The sequence below is a fragment of the Amblyomma maculatum genome, chromosome 10 (assembly GCF_055883805.1).
Source record: "Amblyomma maculatum isolate TAMU_Amacu chromosome 10, ASM5588380v1, whole genome shotgun sequence".
Taxonomy (NCBI): Eukaryota; Metazoa; Arthropoda; class Arachnida; order Ixodida; family Ixodidae; genus Amblyomma; species Amblyomma maculatum.
The window spans coordinates 38708708-38723261 of NC_139353.1; positions in this window are offsets into that span (position 1 = coordinate 38708708).

Sequence of the window (14554 nt, forward strand, 5' to 3'; positions counted from 1 at the left end):
GGCTACTCCCAAAATTCGTCCCCATCACCTCCAAACCTGACTCCGTCAAAATTTGACCAAAATTGATGCCTAACCTAATTCGAGTATGGTCAATTCAATGGTGACCTCCAAATGGGATGGGCTACATCCAGAATTTGTTCAAAATTGACGTCAAACTTATTTCGAGTATGAACAATCAGTGGTGACCTCCTAATTCGGATGGGGCGACTCCAGAAATTTTACCCCTGGATCCCCAGAAATTGATCTCGTCAGTTTAGACCAAAATCAATTATTAACGTAATTCGAGTATGGTCAATTTAGTTGTGAGCTGAAATTTAGGTGAGACACCTTAGAAATGTGGCCTTCCTGGACCCCAGAAGTTTGATTTCGCCCGATATTCGGTCACAGTTAGTTTCTAAGCTAATTTGAGTACGGTCAGCTAGCTCACTGCTGACTTGCAAATTTAGATGGACCACCCCCAAATTTCGCCAGCCTGCACCCACAAAATTTAATCTAATCAGAATTTAGCCAAAATTGATCTCGAACATAATTCGGGAATGGCCTATTTAATGGCGAGCTCTAAATTGGGATGAGAGGTCGCAAAAATTTGGCTCCCTGGATCCCTAAAGTTTTACCTTGTGAGAATAGGATCAAAATCGATAGCCCAAAATTCCAGTATGGCCAATTCAGCTGTGACCTCCAAATTTGGGTGGGCCATTACAAAAATTTGGCATCACTGAATTTCAAAGATTATACTTCCTTCAAACTCGACCAAGACTCGTGTGCAACCTAACTTTAGTATGGTCACCTCACTGATGACTTCCAAAATTAGACGATCCACGCCTAACATTTTGTTCGTTGGTGCTGAAAATTCGATTTCATCCTAAATAGACTCATAGAAAAAGCCACTAAGCAAGGGTATAAGCAATGACACCCAGAACTCATAACAGTGCTAGGCAAGAGACTCGAAATGAGCACCCATGAAATGTTTACAACGATATCGGGCTTCTCATGTCAAAGCGCGTTTCATTGAGATCGCATAAGACTATGAAGCTATGTTTTTAGAGCGCAGCTCTCTGGCACCAGTTCCTAGGTTTCGCGTCGTCGTCGACGTCTACACCCTCTCGCCCCCCCAGCTCAACCCCCCTCTTCCTCCGTGTGGCGACCGTGCGTGTTCTCCGATTGCTGCGCGCGTTCCTGCCTCTACCGTTCGCCGCTGCGTGTACCCCCCCCCCCCCCCCCCCCCCCCCTTCCTGCGTGGCGGCGATGGTGTTCTCCGGTTGCCAAAGCCCCCACTAGCTATCAGCGGATCACAGTGCGTGCATCCCAAGCCGAAACGCAGAGCCACGTTGTTTTGACTCACTAGCGGCGACAGCGGCATCAGTCAGTCGCTGCTGTTTCTTCGCCGCGCAACGTTCCTATGGGCCCACGCGCTACCTCCCGCAACCTCCCGATAACTTAACTGCTCTCTTTATTTCTTCGACCACAAAGCTTCCTTAATGACAGTCAAAAGCTGTTAGTGGAGTGTTTCTTGGAGAAATATGTGTGAAAAGTTAAAAACAAAAGTTGCCTGTAATTGTACATTCATGTTTTACTCGAAATCTTTGCCTCAATCTATCGAAAAGGTGAAACAGCTATGAGCTGCGCTCAAATTTTGCTTTAGGAAGTAACGTAATCATCGGAATATTTTATTATATTTTGAGGATAAAACATTCAGCATAGCATTTGAATTTTTACTATAATAAAAATTGGAACCAAAGAAATATCTTTCGATAGCATATTAGCAATTATTTCCTCGAGGCATTTTCAGATGGGGTGCAAAATTTGCGTGTGGTAACAAAGCGGAACTAGTTCATGTGCTAACGATAGACTTTTTAGGTTGAAAGCGACAAACACTTCAGACCATAGTTTGGAAAGGAAACAGAACCGGAAGCGCCTAACGTGACCTACCCATTCGGCTTAGACTTATTTATTATACCGCGAAGAGCTTTAATTTTCGCCGCATGAGTCGTGCTTACGGAACGAAAACCAACTGCCTGTGGGATGTTTGCGATATCCGTCATGCGCAGAAGGTGCTATCTCCACCTTTAGACGGCTTGTTGCCAGTTTATGACAAACTATCTAAACGCTGGGTGCTATTCTTTTCTAAAACGCAGCCGCTGCTTCTGTGGGCACCTTCCTAGAGTAGTAAGGACCCTATTCCATGTCAGCAGTCGCTTCAGATGAAGGAATCTTCTATGTGCAAAGGAATGAAGTATGATTAAAAGCTTGAGAATTTCACCTGCCCTGCTTGATGTATAACATCGCTGTTTCTGGTAAAACACAGGACGCAAAGAATAAAACAAAAACACATTGTACGGACAGCACATACATCGACGAATTCCTGGTGCTTTGCCGCTTAGGAAAGGAAGATGACAGGGAAGAACCCAGACACAGCACCGGCCGCAGTTCACAAAAGCTGCCTTGATCTAAAGTTGGCCTTAAAGGTTCCGAAGCACGGTGTTTTGCACTTCTGAGATTTGCGCCTCTAATCCCCACCTGGGCACTTGGGTTGAACTCACCAGCCACAAGCCAAAAGGCGGTTCGTACTGTGCATGCCTATTCTCTCATATATGGTTAAAAGAGGTGTTGAGACGGCGGTGTTATTGACCACTTTCAACAAGTTGTGCCATCATCACATAAGGCAGGTTTCTAAGGCGTATGGAGGCGCTTCTGGGTGAACGATTCTCTACAACTTGACTGTGCAGCACTACTCTAAATGCATTCAAGCTATATATATGTTTATCGGATTTCTTTGTCCTCTGGAAACCATTATATAGGGCAGACCGGATGATGTGCAGCGATAGCACTCAAGAGCCCATCATAGCGACACTGAGGAAGTCTGGCACGAACCTTGCAATGCACTACAAAGAATGTGAAAAATGCGCTGAACAAAAAATTAAAGATGGCTTAGCTCTGCTATGCCTGGATATAAGTAGCAAAAAGCAGTGACTACCTCGGGATCAGCAGAAGACAATTTCTCCAGTTTTCTGCGCCGTTCGCCAGCAGCTAAGCTCTCTTTGGCTTCCACGTCGAGCGCGTCTAAGTTTACAGGCGTTCTATAATTCGTTTACAGGAAAGGAAAGGCGCAGCATCTGTCACTCGGATGGATGGATGGATGGATGGATGGATGGATGGATGGATGGATGGACGGACGGACGGACGGACGGACGGAGGGATGGATGGATGGATGGATGGATGGATGGATGGATGGATGGACGGACGGACGGACGGACGGACGGACGGACGGACGGACGGACGGACGGATGGATGGATGGATGGATGGATGGATGGATGGATTGAAGAATGGATGGATGGATGGATGGATGGACGGATGGACGGATGGATGGATGGATGGATGGATGGATGGATGGATGGATGGATGGATGGATGGACGGACGGACGGACGGACGGATGGATGGATGGATGGATGGATGGATGGATTGAATATAGGAGCGTCGCCTTTGAAACGGGGTGGTAGCAGTTACTATCATGCTCGTTTTATCCCCCTATATCTTAACAATTGTTTTAGATCAATGAAATATACCATCATTCTATTTATTGAATTTTTGTTTCGACATTACTGACATATGTTACTTTTCTGCTTTAAGCCATCCATCTTCCAATCGTTCCTTGCTAGCTTTCCCCGCAGGTTCATTCACCCGGCCACTGGTATCTCTAAACCCCAGGGACTCGGGAACAGTGACTGCGCCTGCATCGACTTCCAGATGGATACCGTCCCATTCGAGTATAAGGTAATTAATTGTTTCTGTAGATTTGCCATATACTGCACATGTGTTATCTTCATGAATAAATTTCTTTTTGCAGCTGCGTGTTCTAAAGCACGCTCATCTAACTTCAAAAAGTAGAGCACTGTCTCTTCAGTTATCAAAGAAAGCTTCCTTCCTGATCTGCCTTATCCACTTTAGGTATAGCTCCACACTCTGTTTCTTTTCCACAGAATTTATCCAATTATTACCTTCTGTGTCTTTCACTTGTTGCTTAACGCTCTTTATTTTTTCGTCCTTGTGAACAGCATACTTACTGGTTAGTTTGCTAGATCTTTTCTTTCATTGTGAGAACGCTTTTTAGATACAGGTATTCAAATACTTTAGCTGCCCACCATTTACTGCCCAATTTCCTCCGGCGTTCCTCATATATTTTACTGTGAGCTTCCTCTACTTGAAAGATGCCCACCCCACATCTCCCTCTACCGCCTCATTTGCGGTTTTGCCATGGGCACCCAGTGCTAATCGTCCAATGGCTCTTTGATTTATTTTTAATGTTAACTGTACATCTGCTTTGAGGCAGAAAACCGCATTTCTGGAAGTAACCTCGGGCATCGGAAGGCAAGAAGCGTCGCCCTGCGGCGTTGGAGCGCACTCGTTCCCGCTTGTTCCTCATAGCTGACGGCAGATGGGTGACGTCACTTCCTTGACGTCACCCTATTTGAGTGGCTTAACTATTTTAGTCTTGGTACTTGCAAATTGCGCGCCAATCACAGTACCTATTACTCGCGAAATCCCGCTATCCTCCTCACGGTAGACAAGCGGAATTATGAAGAGCATTTCGCGACCCGGAGCGAGGTACAGCATTGAAATGCTCGGCTGGGGATCCAAGGGATGGATGTTCGACTCCCGGATGGAGACTATTATTTTTTGTAATAAGGAGGCGTCGCACACCTCTTAAGCGTTGCCAGGCAACGCCGGCAGTGCTTGGTGAGGGGGCTGCGCAGCTGGCCTTGGCTGTGACGTCACTCAGGAAGCTCAGCTCCGACCCTCATGGTGAAGCTTTTCGCTTTAAAAGGCCCAGCCCACCTTCCTGACGTCTAGGTACTCAAAACGAACAACAATAAGCGGACTCTAGAAATTTTCGAAGCCTAGACAATCAGGGCTTCTGGTGAGTATTGCTTCAGTATACCATCTGCATCCCTGTCGAAGAAGGAATTGAACATCCTGCGCATAGCCGCAAGCAGATGAAGAAGAGACGCGAATCTAACTATGATTTTAGTTGTCAACGCAGAACTGCGTTTGTCTGTTCGTTTCTTGAGTGTCGTTGGTCTCTGCTGCTGCTTTTATGAGCCATCGCTTATTTCATACAACTAATTTTAGAGTATCATTCCATCGGACAATGGGGCAATAATGCGCCGCGTCCTTCAAGCTTCGGTAAACAAAAAATCGAACACTTTCAGCAGTAGCAGTAGCTCACAGTAGTATTTAAAATAACGAAACAGTAGAACGCCAGAACACATTACGTGGGCGCTGTTTGCTTTCAAATGTGGATGGACAAGCAGTAGTACTATAAAGAAAAACACGACCTTGACATGGTTGGGAGCCATGGCAGGCGGCTTTTGTCGTGTACACAAATAGCAGGCAAGGCAGGCTATTGTATCGATAACAATAAGAGGCGCTGCGATGTTGCAATGGTTAATGTGCAATATTGAAACCTGGAAGCCGGCTACGGAGTTTGCGCTCGTATTGACCTACGTAGCTTAATCTCAACGTTTCTTGTCTGCTGCTTTCGTGTCTGGCACATTATCTACGTCTGCTAATTGCCGTCGTGCCAACAGGAGAAAAACTGGCCTGGCGCACAAATGTGCGTATCCTGCATATAATCTAATCTTAGCTTTTAAGCATTCGTCGACAGAATCACATTCTCTTCACTGTATACTAATGCGCCCTTACTAAGCAGACAGAAGAGTGGTTTGACGTGCGCACATCGATAGCAGTGCGTCTATACAAAAAAAAAATTGGAAGTGGTTTAGCTCCGGTCAAAGTTAGTTGAGTTGCAAAAGCAGCAACTCTGTATGGCTACGCTTAACATAGCTTAGGCTATGTGCTGAGCAGTGGCTGATCTCTCATCTATGTTGGTCGATTCTGGCCGCTCGTTCCTAGCTACATATACACCACATACACCTCTTCTCCGCACAACCAACGGAGAGAGTGATGCGCAGCTGGCTCCGGCTGTGGTTATGACGTCACTTCTCGCCACCGGCAGAGCTTTTCTGGCCACCGGTGGAGCCAGAGCGGCCTGCGCTCCGACACACAGCTGCTGCCTCTGACGTCATGCGGCTCCTGGTGCATGCGCAGCTTGGCCCACGCTGTGCCACGCGAAATGGCTCGACGACTAGCGTAGTTTTGCTGTCACAACAATAAGAACAGAGGAAAAATAGGGCGTTCAGGAGGACTGAAAAAACTAAAGAGAAGAGGAGACGCATACCTTCACTGACGCGTTCACACACTCGAGAACTGCGTACACATATCGCCCTCTCGCCCACACTGCCATTGTCCTTGCAGCTCTCAACACCGTTGACAGAAGAACATTAAAAAAAAGAAGTGCTCGCTGGAAGGAACCAAACATGAAAAGTGAAATATGTTACAAGCGCAATGCAGCTTTCCGAATATAGCCGAAAATGCAAAACGGCCTGTCATTTCGTGTGTGTTTTCTAGATTGATATATTTGGAATATTGAATTGAACCTTTGGCCCAGCAGCAGTCTTCGCTGATGGTAAAGCTGCGTGTTTTCTACATTGATATTAGATTCAACGTTTGGCCCCGCAGCAGTCTTTAGTGATTGTAAAGCTGTATCAGTCTTCTATCGTTGCAAATATAGGTTGATTTCTGATCCTGGGACGCGACATTTCTTCGCTGCTGCGTGTTTTTCTTCGCTGATGGTAAAGCTGCGTGTTTTCTACATTGATATTAGATTCAACGTTTGGCCCCGCAGCAGTCTTTAGTGATTGTAAAGCTGTATCAGTCTTCTATCGTTGCAAATATAGGTTGATTTCTGATCCTGGGACGCGACATTTCTTCGCTGATGGTAAAGCTGCGTGTTTTCTACATTGATATTACATTCAACGTTTGGCCCCGCAGCAGTCTTTGGTGATTGTAAAGCTGTATCAGTCTTCTATCGTTGCAAATATAGGTTGATTTCTGATCCTGGGACGCGACATTTCCGAGTGCTTAGTCCTTTTTTTTACCTGAAAACTGCATGGGATGCCGGTACCAGTCATTACACACCTTTAACAGACCGTACGGGAACCTAAGCTGAGCTTTCTGTCGTCGTAAAGCGGTATCAGTTTTCATTCTTTGTAATATGTTGATGTGTGACCCTGGGATGCGGCATTTCCGGGTGTCTATTCCCTTTCCTATCCGACAGCGCAAGCGTTGCCGGTACTAATCATTATACACCTTCAGCAGACCGTGAGGGAATCTTAGCTGCAGTTTGCTTCGCAACGGTTTGCTTCTAGGGTGCCTCGATGCGCGCTACCTCGCGCGCCCTGCTGAGGGGGTCGGGGCACACGTATCGAGGCACCCTATTTGCTCCGCGACGCCAGCGCTCGGTTTCTAGCGTAGCGGAGAGTAACTATCAAACCTACGCTCTCTCGAGACTGTAATGTTGCTTTCGCAACAAAAATATCTATATTAATATTTGAGTACACTCTAACCCGCCGAGGTGGTGCGGTGGTAAGACGCCCGACTACTGTGCCGGAGTACCCGGGCTGGATCCCGACCTCGGCGGCTGCATTTCGATGGAGGCGAAACGAAGAGGCGTCCGTGTGCTGTGCGATGTCAGTGTTGTTGTCGTTTTTGTGGCTGTAGGAAGAAAGAAAAGAAAATTTGGAGGACGCTTAAGCTTCGCCTTCAAGAGTGGAACGCGATAGCGTTATTGCACCTCGTTCGCACCGCTCATTCACACAAAGACATAGTTTTCATACTCAACACTTCTAAGTGCACTGCACAACTTTTTTCTAATTATTTGTTCAAACAAGTGCTTCTCACAATCTACATTATCGCGCTGTGTTCTACACACTACAACGTTTTTTGCTCCCGTGTTCCTTTAGCGTTCACACGCACTGAGTATGTCGGTCAGTCACACATCGCAGTGGACGCTTTCCCAGCAGAAGCGCTACGGCGCAGCGATCACGTCAGAGGCGTCCGGCATCAGACGCTGTACCTAGCAATCGCGCTGTGAGCGGAAAGAGGAGCCGCGTCGCCTAAACACCACTGTTCGAGTGACGCACGTTGGATGTTGGAAGGGGAGAGAGCGAGAAAACTTATTAAACGCAAGGGTATTGGGGCATCCCCGCACTGGTACCCGCGCGGCCCGAAGGGGAGAAGCGGGTGAGCGAAGATAGTGATCTAAAGAAAGGAAAGACGCTTGATTCTACAACCCGTGAGGGCGCACGGCGAAACGTCAGGGGCGAGTGGCGCGCCACGTGTCGGGGCAGCCCCGCACATTGCGAGGAGGGGTTCTGTGTTTGCCGCAAGATGGCTCTGCATGTGCGCAGAGCGGAAGAAATGTAGTGGAAACGTACTTCGCTACTTCGTGTAACTGCGACTTCTGTAAGTAACATGCTCATAATTACCGATACACACCGCAGTATAACGTTCTACGGCACGTTTCTAAGGCAACACCGCATTCACTAGAAGCGCTTTTGTATATACCGCTTCCAAGCAATGAACTCGTGGCTGAGTAGTAGCGTCTCCGTCTCACACTCTGGAGACCCTGGTTCGATTCCCACACAGCCCATCTTGGAAGTTGCTTTTTATTTATGAAGTGCATCCCGGAATTTATCGCTCACGGCCAACGCCGCCGACGATACCGGCTTTTCTGCGACACGAGCTCCTTAACGCTACCGCGTTAAAATGCACGGGCCTGCTGCTGGCTTTGTAGCTGAGCCACCTCCGCTGCCTCGTGCGGACAGAAGAGAAAATAGACAAGAAAGAAAAAAGAAGAGGGAGAGAAAGACGTGCGCCGCAACAACAGCCGTCGTCCACCAAAGAAGCTGTGGCGGGTGCAATGACGGCCTACAACAGATAAAAGTTCGGTGGCTGGCAAGCCCCCGCCGTAAGCGGCAGTGACCTACGATGTCAGCGCACATTAAAGATCCCCAGGTGGTCGAAATTACTCCGTAGCCCTCCACTGCCGTCTTCTCTTTTTCTCTTTCCACTTTCACTCCCACCTTCCTCCCTTCCCGTACGGCGCGGTTCAGGTGTTCACAGAAAGAAGGCCCCGCCGGGGTGGTGCAGTGGTAAGACGCCCGACTACTGAGCCGGAGTACTCGGGTTCGAACCCAACCTCGGCGGCTGCATTTCAATGGAGGCGAAACGAAGAGGCGTCCGTGTGCTGTGCGATGTCACCACACGTTAAGGATCTCCAGGTGGTCCAAATTACTCCGTAGCCCTCCACTACGGCTCCTCTTTCTCTCTTTAAACCTTCACTCCCACTTTCCTCCCTCCCCTTACGGCGCGGTTGCGGTGTCCACAGAAAACAAGTGAGACAGTTACCGCGCCTTTCCCTTCCTGTAAATAAATCAGTTCACAGAAAGAAGCATGACAGATACTGCGCCTTCCTCACTCGTCAGGAAGCATGCAAGCCCGCTCTCTACCAAACCCAACCTGACATGATAAAGATTTGGCCCGCGCAGTACCCCACAAATGCATGTCCGGCCTGCGGAGAGATGTCCGACATCCTCCACATGGTTCGGAACTGCCCCAAACAGCTTAAATCATATGGTTTACAAAAAAGTAGTGATGAGCAGTGGGAGGCGATGCTCGCTCACACCGAGCTCACACCCCATCAGCGCCAGCTGATCGGTCATGCCTGGAGAGCCGTATTCGCCAATGGTTTCCAGGACCTGGGTGAACCACCCGCGTTATCACTTTGAATCAATAAAGTTTATTCGCTCTCTTTCTCTCCCTTCCCCTTCCTGTGAACCAATTATATTGCGCTCTACTCCTGGGCAACTTCGTGTAGCATCGCTGAAGGAATCGGGCTGGAAAGGGGAAAAGAACTGGCCAAAAGTTTTGGATAATCGCAGCAATAGCTGCCATCTTACGACCGCTTTGATTATACTATTGTGCACTAGATTAAATGCATCGCAGGGCACTTAAGTAAAAGCGCGAAAAAAGGAAAACTGGAGATGGTGATAAATTACTTCGTTGGGTCCTGTCTTCTCTATAGGAGGTATTCAAGTGACTACATGGACTCTATTTTGTGCCACTTAGCAAGGTCTCCGCAGTGGATAGTGAGTCGCTGGCAGTTGACTTTAACCTGCATGGTCGTCGTGTGAGAGCACTTGCACCTCTGAATTTTTTTATTCACTCGATGCCTACATGCTCGATAGCTATCCAACTTTTCTGGTTGGGGATTTCAACTGTTTTGTAGACCCTCACAGAGATGTCAGTGGTCGCAGACAGGGCAGGCCTTACACAGGCGTACGAGCACTAAAACGGCTCATACGCAGCTTCAGGCTTAGAGATGCGTGGATCGATCTGCATGGTAACGAATTTGAAGCAACGTGGCAATTCGGCTCTAACATGAGCCGATTAGACCGCTTTTACTTGCCTGAAAATCTAGCCACTCATGTTACCAGCTGTGACGTCCTCAGACTCCCGCCTGATGTCCCACGTATCTCTGATCATTTCCCCGTATCTGTAAAGTTATCATTTCACCAGTCAGCTCCATTTAAGAATCACTGGAAAATAGACACAACAGTCGTATATGATCCGGTGAGCTGGCACTCGAGCACACGTGCAGCCGCCCAGTAGAGCCGCGATGTTGGGATGCCTTGAAGGCCAGCTGGCGTGCAGAGCTAATCAAAGGAGGTCGGGAAAGAAAGTTGAGGCTCACAGCTGAAACAAACGACACCCTTCGGAGAGCGCGTATAGTGCGGCGTGGTGAGCCTCTCACGTTCACCATGCAGGACTATCTAAATCAGTTAAAAGCTCGTTACGAACTCCTGCTTCGCCTTAGCTCGCGCACAGCTGCAGAATCGTTTGTAAAGGGGAGGCCTGTTGCTGACCCCGCGGTCCTTCGCAGTGTTCGCAGCGGCTCTTTAGAAAGTTACATCGATTCCCTTTGTTGTACTACCGAACGGGACACAGTCTGACAACGCCGAAGACATAAGGGAAGTATTCAGCGCACATTTTTCGCACTTGTTCACGACCGCAGGTAGAGATAGTGAAAGTCTGAACTGTGATGTTCGAGAATTTTGTTCAGGTATAGCTCGCATTCCTGAAGAACTCCGGGAAGATCTTTGCAGTCCAATAACCTCGGATGAGCTTCGGATAGCGGTACAGGGAATGAATGCCTCTGCAGCCGCAGGCCTGGACGGGCTTCCAATCATATTTTATAAGACGTTTTTCGAAGTAATACAAGTACACCTACTGTAAATGCTCAACGGGCTCCATACGGAAGGGATTAGACCGGAAACATTCCGCGAGAGTAGAGTCGTACTCATTCTAAAAAGTGGCGGTGAACCGTCTGAACCGAAGGCATGGAGGCCCATCTCCTTACTCAACTCAGATTATAAAATATTTGCTGCAATACTAGCACATCGTATAACAGCTGTCTTACCTGAACTGATCAACAATGCCCAAACATGCTGTGTACCAGAGCGCACAATCTTTTCTTCGCTAGCTCTAACCCGCGATCTTTTTACCTTTGTCACACATACTCAGGTTTCAGGCGCTTTTGTATCCCTAGACCAAGAAAAGGCATTTGATCGTGCAGAACGAGAGTATCTTTTTGCTGTTCTAGAATGTTTTGGCTTTCCGGAGCGTTTAATAGGAACCCTTCGGTTGCTGTATACCGATTTAGAAACTTACCTGGTAATCAACGGCCAGCCCAGTGATCCAATTGCTGTGAGCAGGGGAACACGGCAAGGTTGTCCTCTCTCATCTCTCCTTTTCGTGCTGTGTATAGAACCTTTGTTGCAGCAGATTCAAAACTGCAGGTCTATACGCGGGTTCCCGCTCCCAGGCCAGGGCGAGGTGAAAGTAGCAGCATACGCTGATGATGTTTCTCTTTTCATAAGGAATATTGATAGTTACAAGGCATTTCTGCGTCTTTTTCACATATATAGCTGCCTATCAGGTGCACGCCTCAATCCGGCAAAAAGCCAAGCACTGCGTTTCGGAGCTTTTAACGAAGACTTTCCTGATGGTGTTGCCTGGGTAGATGGTGTGAAAGTCCTGGGCGTTACATTCCTAGCGTCCGGTGAGGTAGCTCGTAGCACCTGGAAAGAAATAAGACAAAAAGCTGAGAAACGGATCGACGTAGCTCAAACGTTTCACTTAACTTCTCTGAGCGAGCATACCTCATCAAAAGCAGTGTGGTGGCGTCCCTTTTTTACGTAGCCAAAGTGGCCCGTCCTCCTCGCAGAGTCCTACAGCGGTTAGCTGCTGCTTGTGGTTCGTTCCTTTGGAATGAAAAGAACGAGAGTGTTTCAAGGGCTTTGTCTGCTTACCGACTAGAATGGGTGGCTTCAGCATCCCGGACTTTGAAATAATGTGCCGCGTGCTGGCCCTAAGAGCCACTTGGGATGTCATCGCAGATGTAGTATACCGTGGCAAACAACTTACTGTGTATTTTATGGGCACATCTCGCCGTCTGTTTGGAATGGAGTCATGCACAGGTCCGGCAGCCGAGAGACCACCAGTGTTTTACACATATATTGTACAATCCCTACGCATGGTGCAGAACGCATTACCCAAGGAAATGTCCCAAGGAAATGTCCCCCACAGACATATGTGAAAACATAGCTATTCAGCACCTGGATGATGGCCAGCGCAGGAAGGCTTTTAGAAGAAAGCGGAGGCCGTTGATCACAGCCTCCCTTCCAGCGGATGTCCGCGATTTCATTTGGTTACGAGAATGGCAGGCACTACCAACGGCCGACCGCCTTGCAGCGTGGGGCGTGGCGCGCTCCGCTTTATGCCCGCAATGCGGTCGCACTGAAACCTTAGATCATGTTTTGCATGAATGTTGTGTGGCGCGCACATTCTGGCGCCTAGTGACGCGCATGTTTCATGCCAAAATGCAGTGGCAGAGTCGCCACAGAGACATTTTCATAGAGATTGTCATGTGTATAGGCATGTATGTACTGTGGAAGCGGAGAGGCCTGGCTGTTTTGCGGGGGCGACCGCAAAAAGCCATGTTTCCGATGCTGCATAGATTAAGAACATTAGTATACACTCACTTGAATGAGGAACTTGTCATGCTGGGGGAGGAACGAGATTGGTCAACGAGATTCATTGTTGTCGCAAATGGTAAAGTGACCGCGCCTATCCTTCCATACTAGGAAGATAGGCAAGAGAGAGAAACGTTTGAATGGTGTTATGATGAAATAGCTCCACAAAGCAAAAAAAGCTGTGCAGAAATGTTATCAGTGAAAGAGCATGTATATTTGTATGTATATTTGTATGTATATTTGTGTATATGTACGTGATTGAACACCTGTAGAATTATTGATTTTTGTCCGCCATGGCCCCAGACGGATACACTTGTGTTCTGAAGATGTTTATGAAAAATAAAATTCTCTTCAAGAGAGGGCCAACTAAGCGACGTACGTGTATATTCGCAGTAAGATTTAGGGCGTAGGTCGACTCGAACTAAACGTTGAGAATGGGCGTCCGTATGTATGACCACCAGTTCATCATCGAAATGAAACATTCGAGACAATTAAGCAATAACAAAAGAAGTGTTATATTGTTGCGCAGTTTATTTCAAGTGCAAGCGCAACACAATTGTTGGGTAGCTTTTTGTCAAGTACAAGTGCTTTTACTAACTACGCCTCATAATTACTAGTGCATAGCTTTAATTAGTTCCTTTGAAATGCGAATTGAACTTTGCCCTACATAATCAAGTCATATATCTTCTTGTAACATACATTACATGCGATTGCAATACACTAATTGTAGTTCTTAATAATTAGCCTTAATGGGAGCGTGAAGTCCCTAAAGAGAGAGAGAAAGAGAGATAGAATAAACTTTATTTATACAAAGTAATTACGCGGGTGGTCCAGCTAGGTTCAGGAAACCAATGGCGAATACGGCCCTCCAGCCCTGACCGATCAGCTGGCGCTGAAGGGGGAGCTCTGTGTGAGCCAGCTTCACCTCATTGCTCATGGATAATTTTCTGTAAACCGTATGATGTACGTTGTTCGGGGCAGTTCCAAACAATGTGGAGGATGTCGGACGCCTTTCCGCAGGCTGGACATGCATTTGTGGGGTATTGCGCGGGCCAAATCTTATTGTGCCGGGTTGGGTTTGGAAGCGTGCGGGCTTGCATATTTCGCCGTATAGTGGCTTCCTGACGAGTAATGTATTTGTGGGGATCTGCGTATGTTCTGTGATAAAGTCGATAGTAGTTTATTATTTCGCTGTATGCTAATGGAGACGATGGCTCGGAGGTGGACAGGGACGGGGCTTGGAATGTGCAACCTCGAGCTATCCTGTCAGCCGCCTCATTGCCCTCTATGCCTTTGTGTGCCGGAATACACAGAATACTGTGGCGGGTTTCTGTAAAAGGAGTGTGGTTTCTCATGATGTGAGCGGCCGCTTGGCAGAGTTTCCCATTTAGGTACGCTTTGCAGGCTTGCTGAGAGTCGCTCAAGATTGTATTAATTTGCCCGGTGATGTGAGCATGCTTGATGGCAAGCGCGATTGCGGCTTCCACAGCGTCCGCAATGCTTCGGCTTTGGATCGTGGCGCTGGCTATCTCGTGGCAACGGAGATCGCACTACAGATGG